This window comes from Notolepis coatsorum (assembly GCF_963971535.1).
Source record: "Notolepis coatsorum genome assembly, chromosome: 13".
NCBI classification, from domain to species: domain Eukaryota; kingdom Metazoa; phylum Chordata; class Actinopteri; order Aulopiformes; family Paralepididae; genus Notolepis; species Notolepis coatsorum.
The window spans coordinates 107988010-108001589 of NC_140177.1; the positions used below are offsets into that span (position 1 = coordinate 107988010).

The following is a 13580-nucleotide window of genomic DNA, read 5'->3' on the forward strand; positions in this document are numbered from 1 at the left end:
ACTCGAATTCACCCAAAATGGCCGATCCCTCGGCCGCCAAGGCTGTCGGCTTCGCAGTACCCTGTTGACTCTCCAACCAGAGCACCACTGACGGGGGAAACATGGCCGCCTGTCGAGGATCTCGCCACAGTCGTTGACGAGACCGTGCTCCCACCTCTGGCTGCACAGCGTGAGGCGGTGTAGGACCCCGATCAACAACCACCTGCGCCTCCACAGAACGCCCAAAAAGACTATCTGTGGAAAAAGGAGTTGTGAGGAGAGAAAACCTATCCTCTTCCCCAAGAGGAGATTGCTCCAACCAAACATGCCTAACAATCAAAGTTGATAGCATCCTAATCCTCCCCGCAGTTATAGCTTGCGACTGAGTCAAGATCTCCATAACACCACAAACATGAACCATGTTTACAATGCCGGCTGGACCCAAAGTCCTACTACCCGACGCCATTGCGGATAGAAAAGTAGCCAGCTGAGCCATAACACTGGCCGCCGCTAAATGCCATCCTGTAGCAGTATACCACTCATCAGTCCATACTGCCACCCTCCGAGCCGATTTGCTATCCAGCATCGGCCGGGCGGAACGTCGTTCATCCCCGCCTGGGCACAGGAAAAAAGCTACCTGGCTGCTTAGCCACGGTACCCCCGGCCTGCACCCTGTTGTTAGCCCCTTTACCTGTAAAAAAGGTAAATAGGACTCTGCGAACCCCCCCCCATCCATCACCGACTGACATTCATCAATGAAGCTGGTAGGAGGGAAAAGCGGTATCCCGCGGCGGGGATTATTAGACATTCCAGCGTCAACATCAGCATTAGCAGAAGTAGCAGTAGCAGCATTAGCGTTAACAGCATGCTCCAGGATTGCCAGGAAACCGTCCACTGCAGTGGAACGATCGCCAAGCCGTCCCGGCCCTGGCGCCGAAACATACTCCACAGCATTACCAACACCGACATTGATGCCTACTGACGCAGACCTCACCTTTGTACAAGCCGACTTGCTAGTCAAACCTTGCACGCTGCCCCACGGTCTGCCGTCGTCAGCCGAGGAACCATCAGCACAGGTCTCATGTGTCGCTGAAACAAGCTCAGAAGAAGCCAGGGAAAAGCAATCCTCCGGTAAGCTCTCAACATTATGAATCTTCTCTGATCTTTTCATCCTACTAGTTACATACGGTGCACGCAGCCGTTATGATGGAACGAAAATAGAGGAAGAGTGTTTGGTGACCATAGCTATGTTTATATAGGCTATGCCTCCATAGGGGCGGGGCCCCATCAGGTGTGGGTGCATTAAGTTGTTTCGTATTGGGGTACAATAGGTACCAGGAGATAAGGGGTATCTCATAAGGCTAAGAGCGGGACGCGATAGCCATACGTCATATAACTACTATTAAGGCACAGCAAGGACTTGTTACAGACCCTAAAAAAATCAACGAGACATTCAAAGAGTTCTACTCCAACTTGTACAAATCAGAAATGGCCTTCGATCAAAACAAAATGGACATATATCTTAATCAAATTAACCTTCCTAAACTATCAGAGGATGACTCAAAACAGTTAGAAACACCCATCACACTAGATGAACTTAGGGAGGCCATATCTGAAATGCAAAGTGGTAGGGCTCCTGGAAGGGACGGTATCCCACCAGAAATGTACCTCTCATGTTGGGATGTAATTGGACCCCTATTACTTAATATGATTTTATATTCAATCAAGGAGGGGAACTTCCATAAGAGCGACAATATTGCACGCGTAACAGTCCTCCTTAAAAAAGACAAAGACCCCACCGATTGCGGTAGTTATAGACCCTTAAGCCTCCTCGGAACCGATATCAAGCTGTATTCCAAGGTATTAGCCATCAGACTTCAAAAGCATATGACGTCTTTAGTTCATCCTGATCAGACTGGCTTCATAAGAGGCCGCTTGATCACGGATAATATAAGACGGTTACTACATGTGCTTGATGCCAGCAAGGATGACACCACACCTATAGCGATGCTGTCCCTGGATGCGATGAAAGCCTTTGATAGGTTGGAATGGTCTTATTTATGGGCAGTATTAGAAAGGATGGGGTTAGGAAAAGGATTCATTGATACGATTAAAGTATTATACAAAGACCCATCGGCCATGATTACAACAGGTATAATCACCTCCGAAATCTTTCCGGTATCGCGCTCCTCCAGACAGGGTTGCCCTCTTAGTCCCGGACTATTCGCTTTATCATTGGAGCCTTTAGCACAATATATATGACGATCCCAATATATAGAACCAATCGCAATTAAGGGCACACAACATCATATTAGTTTATATGCGGATGACGTAATATTGTTCATACAAAACCCTAACACCTCAATGCCTCATCTTCTCAAGTTGATTGATGACTTTGGCAATCTATCAGGATTTAGGATAAATTGGCCAAAGTCTGCTTTCCTTCCACTTAATACCCCTGCAAAGAATACACTCCTTCCAGTAAAAATACCAATGGTTAAACACTTCAGATGTTTAGGAGTTGAAGTATTCCCTACTATAAGCCAAACGGTGAAGTACAATTACATAAAATTCCAAGATAAGATCAAATACGACTTTGACAGGTGGTCCAAACTCAAAAACTCAGTACAGGCACAGGTATCAATAGTTAAGATGGATGTTTTACCTAGAATCAACTTCATTAGCTCAATGTTACCGTTACCCCCTCCTGATTGTTACTGGAAAAAATTACACTCCACCGCATACAAATTTATTTGGAATAACAAACCTCCACGTATAAAAAGATCCACCGCACAGAGAAACAAAGCCGACGGAGGTATGGCATTTCCATATTTTTACCACTATTTTAAAGCGTACTCTTTTAAGACCACTGACAACCTGGTTTGATTCCCAAGCATCTGTATCCTGGAGAAACTTAGAAGTAAATATAGTAGCACCACATAGACTGCAGGACATAGTATACACCATATTATCAATTAAGCAATGCGAATTGAAATTTGGCCCCCTTATTACTCATGTGATCCTCATGTGAATATTCGAACCAACATAAATGGCAGTCATACTCCCCTATTCAATAACAATGCACTCCTGATTGGAAAACGACCTATAAGATACCCTAAATGGGAAAAGCAGGGCATACACACATTAGGAGATGTTTTCAACAAACGGGGTTTTTGTAGCTATAAAGACATGCATAAAAAAATTTATCTCACCAGTTCCACATATTATTTTTACGCACAGTTATTGGTTTGTTTGAAGGCTCATGGAGTCCCATTAAGGATACCAATTGAGCACCACAGATATCACATTCTTCTATGAAAGAGAGACATCGAGAGGTTTCGTATCAGATTTTTATCATCACTTACTAACGTCCTCGTATGGAATCCTCCCCCTAGACTCAGTCTGGAGGAGGGATATACCAGACTTGGAAATAAATTTTGATTGGCAAGAAGTCTGGGCAAACGTTCGAATTGCGTCACATAACCCGGACCATCAACAAATTAATCTTAATTATATTCATAGGACATACTTGACTCCTATAAGATTGAACAGAATGGGACTTAAACAAGACTCCAGATGTTCCTTATGTACAAATGGGGATGAGGGTACATTTATGCACATGTATTGGGATTGCCCACCAGTTAAGATATTCTGGAAAGAAGTCGCCCAGCAATTATCAAATTTCTTATTTCTGAACATACCTGTACACCCCTCTGTATTGCTGTTGAATGATGTTTTTCAGTATGGAGCCCCTATACAGCTAAAGAGATTCGTTTTATCTGGTCTCACAGCGGCTAAAAAGCTGATAGCATCACGATGGTTTCAACCGGAAAAAATGTGTCTGAAGGTATGGGTTCTTACATATCTCGATGTGATCTATCTAGAAATATCTACAGCAAGAATTTTAGGTGTCAGTGAAGCCAAAATTGCAATCTGGTTAGAAGTGGTGGAGAGAATAAAAGCTAGCATATGAATTGTAGTGCCTGGTTAGGAACGAATGATAATGGATGGATTATCCAAGTGGGGGTCCGGGGGGGGTGGGCGAGCGAGAGCATATGTATGTAGGGTATTAGATAGCAAGTATTAGGTGTATATCTTGTATACTACATTTATTTAAATGGTGATTTCATTGGATGTTTACTGTTAATGCTTGTATGTCTAATTTTATGTTATGTTTAAAAAATAATAAAAAAATAAAATGCAAAACCAATGCCGTCCCTGTTAACACATTGGCGACCGATGGGACCCGTCTAATATAGTGGTTGAGGACCAGGGTTTGTCAACAGACCGGTGTCTTTTTGTACAACTATATCTATACTTTATAGTATTGTTGCTATCTGTCCATTCTCATTGTCAATTGAGTTCATAAACCGTCCCTTCAAAATGGCTTAAAGAAAAAAAAATGCATCGATAGGTTGTCATTTTATAGCGTCGTGAATATAAGCAATATAGCAGATTTTGTCTCATATTTTCTGGGAGGCTAGATAAATGGCTAATCGCTGCTAACGTTATATTCAACGGCATTTCCGTTTTACATATGCTAAAGAAATAACTCAAACTGCATATGATCCGGGCTGTCTCAAAGCATGTATGCATGAAAGGGGGGGGCGGGGGACGTCATTTAGTATTATTGATTACCAATAACAGTGTCTGTGTAACTAGCCACATTCACTGATCGGCTGCTTGCGTGTCACAGCAAGCTCCGATCCGGCTGTAATTTAGGTGAAAAAGGTCTTACCGTGAGCCCGTGGGATACCCCCCCAGCATTTCCCCGTTATCGATCGGCATCTGGTAGATCGATATGTCCATTGGCTGATGATAAATCCCATTATTCCATGGTGAAATCTGCGATTCGAAACGTGATCCACAGTACATTGTGCTGGTTCAGGATCCGGCTACAATAATACTCCATTGGAAGATTTTAATTTTTTTTTTACATTCGCCCACAGTGCATACTGCAGTGGAGCGATGGCGCCCCTAAGAGGATCTGGCCGGTATTGCATGTTCTCGATTTCACAGACTAGGGTAGATCTGCAGAGCCGGTCGGGGACCTTGAGCCGGTTATTAAAATGGAATAACAGCAATAACAAATACCACGGCTATATACGTGCCTCTGGTCAACAACGCATGGCACCGAAACCCGTATAAACTCGTGGCTGGTCCTTAAAGTGTTAAAACTCCATGTCAAGGAAACTCATCTGTGATTTGGTGCACAGTCTGTGACGTCATGGTATTGAAAATCATACCGACGGGATTTGGAAATACCCTGGTATACCGTCATACTGCCCAAGCCTAATAAGGATCTACTTAGCTGTCTGTAGTGTGATCTCTCAGGTTAATAAGTAAAGATCTACTTAGCTGTCTGTAGGGTGATGTTATGCCTCTTTTCCACTGCATGGTACCGACTCTACTCGACTCCAGGGGTGCAGTCGTGCACACACGCGGTTACACGCCGTGTTATTAGATCACTGAGGCAGAACTAAGTACGCGCGATCGCGCACGGATGTGTACTCGCGTGTACGCGCACACACAAATGCGCTGTATCCATTCGTTGTGACTAAGTACCCGGCGGCCACCGTTTTACATAACAAAAAGCGCAGGTAGACTAGGTGTCTGGGTGTTGGCTATCTGAATGCATCTCCCCCTTCATTCTGTGTGACTGCAGTGGAGGTGAATACTAATTAGGGGTGGGAATCACCAGTTTCATCATGATACGATACGATATCGATTCTTTGGACAACGATACGATATTTGCCGATATCACAAAGTCTCTCACGATACAATACGATACGATTAGATTCAGGTGCCTGCGATCGATATGAGATGATATCATATGCCCATTTAACACAATCAGTAACATTTAGATCAACAAAAAAAAGGTAATGAAAATATCATTTGACATTTGTATTTTTGAGCTCTTCCAGACATTTAAAGGAAAATCAATCTATTGTTTTTAATACAAATAGACCTCCTGTTCACTGTAAAGTGCCACGTTTTTATATATTGAGCTTTAAACTTTAAGCTACATTTTTTGGAACTCAAAACTCACACCCTCCCTCTCCCAAACAGTTCCTACAACAATTTGTTGATGTTGCATGATCATGTATAGGCCTACATTTATTATGTATTATATTGTTTATGTTTAAATAACATTTAAACATCAAACTCCTCTGACCTCATCTGGTCTTTCCAAAGACGCGCGCACACACACACACACAGAAAGGGAGAATGCTATGCTGTAACATCTACACACACGGAGCTACTGCTGTTGTTCTTGGGCGGATATGAGACTCGCCACAGGATTTTCAAAATAAGAGTATCGATATGAATCGATCTTATTACATCGCATCGATCCGATTCGATTGTTGATAATTACATCGATGTATCGATCTGGATCGATGTATCGTCCCACCCCTAATACTAATGTGGCTCGGAATTCGTGATGGGGGTCTACCTGCTTATGATTGAATCAAGCGTCTGCTGTGCTGCGCGCCAGCTTTCCAATTGCTCTCGCGCGCGCACATTCACACAATAGAGAGCAAGAACAGCGTGTATGATAGAAAGATTGCACTTGCGTATATGCGCGTGTGTGTGTGTGTGTGTGCGTGTGTGTATAACTGCGCGCGCGAGTGGGTGTGAGCGCACCACAGGTTCATCACCAAACCTCCCTTGCTGTGCACTAGGAGTCATGCACACAAACTTCAAGTAAACACAAGTTGTCTGATTATTTTAATTTGCTTTTGTGTTTGTGTGTAAAACAATTTCTTTAATTGAATTAACTTAAGCTAAAAGTAAATACAAACTAAATTAACAATGTAACTTACATTGTTAATTTAGTTTGTATTTACTTTTCTAGTTTAAGTTGATTCAATAGAAATTGTAACTACTATTACATTTAAAACATTGTTTGTTTTTCAACCATATCTGTTGACAATATAATTTCTTTATATATATTGAAGGCTACATCCTGCTACCTTTTTCAGCTTCTCTATTTCAAAAAAAAAAAAAAAAAAACTGTTCTGTGCGCATGCACGTACCCGCGTGCACGTGGCGTGGCGTGTTACCAGTTCCCATATTACGACTGCACCACTGCTCGACTCTACTCTACTCGACTAAAACTCAATACACAGGGGATGCAGACCAGAGAAAGACTTTCGTCTTGTTTACATCAGGGTCCCCCATTCAATTCATAATGACATTTATGACATACACAACATATATACAGATATAAAAATGTAATCTAATCATCTAATCATGACATTTGACATACATGACATACAGATATACAGTACTGTTACATTTGTGACATACAAGATATGCAAATATACAGTACTGTTAAACAGATCCTAACAGTAAATACAAGGGGGAGGGAACACATAGGAGGGGGCGGGTGGGTGGGAGGGGGGTTCAGACATTTACGGGGGCCAGTTTCGAATTGCAGCCTCCCGTAGGTGCTATTCAGAGCGGTTTTGAAGGTGGGTAGTGAAAAAAAATAAAAATAAAAAAAAATCTGTTCTGTGCGCATGCCCGTACCCACCCGCGCGCGCGTGCACGTGGCTTGTTACCAGTTCCCATATTACGACTGCACCACTGGGTGCAAGCATAGTCGTAGTACCCTTGAATGAGTGCTCCTGTTAGTCTTCAGGGTATTTTTGTTTACCAGAGAGGAGATCCGGTACAAGAATCTTGTTCGTTGGTTGATTTTTTGATTGGATGCCATCTTGTCACAGGAAAAGATTTGCCTCTAGGATTTGCCTCTAGGATGGAACCCAGGTTGACATCACAGCGCCCTCACTATATGACGACCAGCTACATTGATGGCGGGTACTACCTGCAGTGGAAAACGAACAAATTACCAGGTACCAAAAGCGAGTAGAGTAGAGTAGAGTAGAGTAGATTCGAGTCGAGTAGGTAGGTACAGTACCATGCAGTGGAAAAGAGGCAGAGAATCCCTTTTGGTCCGAAACAATAGATTCATTCACACCTAACTGAGAGGCTAAGGGCTACAACCCCCAGCCCTCTATACTTAAGATCAATGGACCTGTCTCAAACCCTGCCCTCTTTTCTTGATCCTCCAATCACAACTGTCGCTTACCTCGGACAAACTTGGTTTGTCCGAGGTAAGCGACAGTTGTGATTGGAGGATCAAGAAAAGGGGCAGGGTTTGAGACAGGTCCATTGTCTCCGCCTCTTCTTCAGAGTGTCTCCTAGCTGGCCAGGGGAGAGCACTCCTCAGCCAAAGCTCATTTGAACCCACATGTATTTGTATTAATTGTTTTACTATTAAACCTATTTTGATCATAAGATCTGTCTACGATATATAATCTATGAAATCTGGTTTTCACCACAGTGATCTCTCAGGTTAAGTAAGGATGTACTTAGCTGTCTGTAGGGTGATCTCTCAGGGGGGGGGGGGGGGGGGGGGTACAGGTACAGGTACGGGCAGGAAAATACATAATTATAGAAATGGTAATAATAGAGTAGAACATAGTAATAGTATGGGTCTCTTGAAAGCCGCTATATAAATCCAAGACATTATTATTAGTATTAGTAGTAGTAATAGAATGGTGGTATATTTGATCAGTTATGTATTATATATATATATATATATATATATATTAATAACAGCAATAACAATAATGCAATATTACTCTGTGGCCACCAGTTGATTCATAAGAATTATCTACACTTGTTTTACACACAATTATTCCTTATATAACAGGATGTGGCCGCTCAGTTGATACACAAGTCGTAATTCACAAGTGGATAGACTGGACATGGGAGAACTTAAAAAAATTGCTATTGTGAAACAAGTGAAATATCTAGAAACCAGTAAATGATGATGATTAGACTTAACTATTTTGAAACATGGGAATATGAAGGTCAAATAGTTGGTGTTTGTGGTGTTTGTTAGCCTATACAGTTCTATAGACTGTTTCAACTTGACAACATGAACATTGTAAATGGACTGCATTTGATTTCTTGTTCAGCTATTGATTTTAGCAAACACTGCAAAGGGACATAAACTGTTCCTTTTTTTGTTCTATTTGACACTTTTCCCAGAACCATCTAATCAAATCAAATTATATTTATATAGCGCCTTAATTACAATGGCCAGCATGCTTTACAAGTTCAAATAACAGCATAAGACAGGTTGACTATAAAATCAAGACACAAGTACAAAACGGCAAACAAAGAATAGCAACAAACCTTTTTTTATACTCCTTCAAGTGAGTAAACACTTAAGCATTTATAAGGTTCTGCTATAAAGGTTCTGCTATAAACTTGTGCATGTGTGGTATAAACGGACAAGGTACATGTACCCAAATACCCAGATTTGTGTCTTATCTTGATACAAGCTTGACAAGTATAAACACAAGATAAAATAACTACGAAGCTCATCACTTTTTGCAGTTTTTTTTCCATGTCAGGAAAGAATATGTTTCCACAGACTCTCTGATGTGGAAATTAACCTTTTGTTGCCCACTGAACAATAACTCATGTAAGAGAAACTGTAGATATTTTGCACATCAAAGCAATGTTGCTGACCATGTAAATGGCTGCATTTATGTAGCGCTTTTATCCTAAGTGCTTTACAATTTGTTCCTCACATTCTACCCATTCACTCACACATTCACACACCGACGGCAGAAGCAACCATGCAAGGAGCCAACCTGCCAACTGCTCAACCTCCTGAGCCACTGTGATGTGGTCGCTATTCTCCTGTAATTCTAATAATGAAATACAATTATTTATTCATTTTTTAACCTAGGCGCTGTTTTTCTGTTATTTGGCATCATGCTAATCTATTCCCACTATAGCCAACTGGACTACAAATTAAAGGGGCACTTCACAAAAAAAACAATGCTGATTTAATTTGCACATAATCTCTAAACAGTTTTGCACACATTCATTTAGTTTGACAGTTAATTGAGTTTGAATATGGCCACCAGTGATGTCATGGGGGTCAATGAATCCTTGTGTTGTGTTAATTACAGAACCATGAAATGATGTAGATGAAACAATAGCAATACTTTGTCTTATAGGTGCGGCAGTGGCTCGGGAGGTAGAGCAGTCGTCTGGTAATCAGAAGGTTCCCGGTTTGATTCCCGCTCCTCCCGGGCAGTGTGTCGAAGTGTCCTTGAGCAAGACACTTAACCCCTAACTGCTCCTTGCATGGTTGCCTCTGCAATCGGTGTGTGAATGTGAGTGAATGGGTAAAATGTGAGGAACAAATTGTAAAGCAGTTTGGATAAAAAGCGCTTTATAAATGCACCATTTACCAAATGCACCATTTATAGAGACTGCTACCTTATCATTTCACTGAGCTATAATTAACACAAGGATTAAATGTACCTGATGACATCACTGCTGGACTAAAACATATATATTTTAAATGTTTATGTGGGAAATAAATCTGCATTGTTTTTTGGTGGTTATGTTCCCCTTTAACTTTGGTTGCCACTTGTTAACATGGTAAAACGTGGTTGGATGCCAGCACCCACTTCAATGATAGCGTTGTGAACGCATAATCTCTGTTTTAAATTATGGCTATGTGTCTAATCTGCCCGTCGTTTATCAATGACTTGTTTGCAGTCAACATTGTCGAAACGGATTGTTTTTTAATCTGTTCATTTCCGTTTTATAGCATTTTGAAAAGCCCTCGTTTTTCAGGAAAATATATAGATTCCGTGATAAACGCCCTTTACTGGAATATTCTGGCATACACAAAAACGTTATAATTTTTCTGCCTATTTATGAATCGTTTTCAAATAAACGCTAGATTATCGATAGTATATGTGTACTTATGCACGCTATATAATCGATCTGAAAAATATATTCTCATTTCCTGATCAGCGCGCACACACACACACACACACACATGGGGCACACGCTGATATATAGGTCAAAACAGATCCGATTACCCCAAGACTGGTAAAATAAATTGCTTACCTCAGATCAGATGTTCTCCAAAAAGATTATTCCAATTCCTGATCGCCATTCCAAATATCGATCGCGTTTATTGATTCAGCGTTGGGTACTGTAAATATGTATTCCACACGTTTTCCGGCTCGGCGATCACTTGGGTCTCTTCAGATGCCTCGCCGGAGAAGTAACATGAGGAGGCTGGACGCGTGTATACTTTCCGCAACGGATTTCGGTTTCCGGGTTCCTCTGAGTGGCCGCGACCCCCACGTGACCCGCCCCCCTATCGCCCGCTCCGTGGACTTGACTTTCGCTTTTCAATTTGACGCTCGCTTCCTGAGACTTACGCTTTGCTCGCTGCTGTTTAATAATATTGTCGCTTTTCACATTGCGTGCGCTTGTGCAGTCATCTAGTTAAAGACAGTAGAGGTTGGCGTCAGTGTAAGTTAGTGTTGTGTTCATTCATAGTTAAAGACAGTAGAGGTTGGCGTCACGGTCTGTGTAAGTTAGTGTTGTGTTCATTCATAGTTAAAGACGGTAGAGGTTGAGTATGTTTTTTTTTTTAACAAATGTTTTTTATTTTCCCTTTTTTTACATGAAACAAGATAAACAATACAGTAACGGTAATAATCAACGATGAATCACAGGACAATAACAGAAATAATAATGACAATAATGACAGTCCAGTAATTAAATCAGAATGAAACAAACAACACACTGCAGCACCCACTCTCCACACTTTAGATCACCTAAACACACTTTATATTTATTGGTAAAGGATTTGCACTACAACTCGTACACCTTACTGTAAATTGTACCTAAATTGTACCTCATCCCATTTCTGCTTTGCACTATATAGTATTGTATATTAGTACATTGCATAGTATATTGTATATTGTATGGTAACTCAGTTACTTCTATTCTGCATCGAACATTGTACATATGTCTATACTGAACACTGTGACCTCTATTTTTACTTCTATTTTACATGCTATACTATTTTATTTCATACTTATCTTGTCTAGCACAGTCTGGAGCGTAACAGTAAGAAGCATTTTGTATCAAAGTATTCTGTACTTCTGTATGACAACAATGTATGCCTTTCAAATGTTAAATGATAAATGATTAAATGATACACACTGAAATCTACGCTCTCTCATCCTGCTTTCCACAACTCCTATACTTCCTGAGTAACACGCCCAACACTGCTTAATGGTTGTTTAAATATTTTACATGTTTAGATGTGGTGCATAAGCAGCATATTAAGATGACTGCGTTTCTTGAACAGCTGATAACTGCATAAGCAGCACATTAAGATGAGTTACCAACATCGCGTTTCTTGACAGCAGAGTGGCGCGTTTCGCGACTCAGGAAGCGAGCGCTCTGCGCTGCAACACAGCGGCGAGCGGCAGCGATAAGGGAGGCGGGTCACGTGGGGGTCGCGGCCAATCGGAGGAACCCGGAAACCGAACTCCGTTGCGGAAAGTATACACGCATGCTGGACCCCCCCCCCCCTTCAGTCTAAACCAATGGGGTGCAGTTACACAGGGAGAGACGATAGGGGGCGGTATTTTCCCAATGGAGCTCAGAGAAAGTCTGCAACACTAGCGTGAGGCTCGATTGATGAAATACAAACCAACGCCATATAGCGTTGCTGGCATTCAACTGGCGGCATGAACTAACGACAACGCGTCCGTGGCACTCAAAGTGTTAGGAACATGCCAACATTTTGGGGAATTCGTTTACAATCTTCTCCAGGGAGAGACAAGATGCATACCAGTCCAGTTTCCTCTCTGTGCGTTCAGTAGAAAGCTGTTAGCCTAGCTTAGCACAATGAATGGAAGCGGACAGCGCCGGTTAGCCTTCGGGAGAGGTGTTAGTTGGACAATGCCTAGGCTAACCGGCACTGTCCGCTTCCATTCATTGTGCTAAGCTAGGCTAACGTGCAGCCAGATAGCTTTCTACTGAACGCACAGAGAGGAAACTGGTATCTATCTTCTTGTCTCTCTCTGGAGAAGACGGTAAGCTAATTGCCCAAAATGTTGGCGTATTCTTTTTAAGTTGTTTTGTTTTTCTGGGTGCTCAATTTGGCTCTAGCTCGCCTGGCTGTCATTCAATCAGAGATGGGGCAAAACTATTCCCCCCCCCCCCCCCCCAAAATATGTCATTTCAGAGTAAAAATTAAATGTCTGTTTTTGAGGAAATGTTTTGCCTGTTGTGCAGTAGGCCTGCAGTAGCCCTGGTGCAGTGAATTGCAGCCAGGAGAGCTGCCTACCGAATAAATAATATGACATGGGATATAGATGAAAATGTAATGGTTTTCTCTCACCTTTTGAATCTGCTTAAGGGTAAATTAAATTACATCAGGAGAAATACCACTCCAGTGCTCGCTTCAAAAATGTCTTATTTCTATGGCAGGAGAGTCCAATCAATATTTGTGAACATGAACAATTCTCTCCTTAAAGCCAGAAACCTGTTGAACCTGTGATGTCATCAATACTCTATTCATTCTCCATAGGGAATTGTATTTATATTTCTTTATTTATGTATTTCCACATGCATACAATGAATATATGCAGGAGGGGTAGGAAGCCCAGAGGACACAAAGATCTCATTTCATTTATCAAGAAAGCAAGATGACAAACAAATAAAATTGTAAATACCGGTAAGAAATA

The 13580-nt window shown here is 41.7% G+C and overlaps 1 protein-coding gene across 1 annotated transcript in view; it reads left to right on the forward strand.

Annotated features, from left to right (window-relative positions):
• Nucleotides 1-13580, forward strand: part of mast3a (microtubule associated serine/threonine kinase 3a) — a 276511-nt gene that overhangs the window by 46817 nt on the left and 216114 nt on the right. The window lies entirely within an intron of this gene.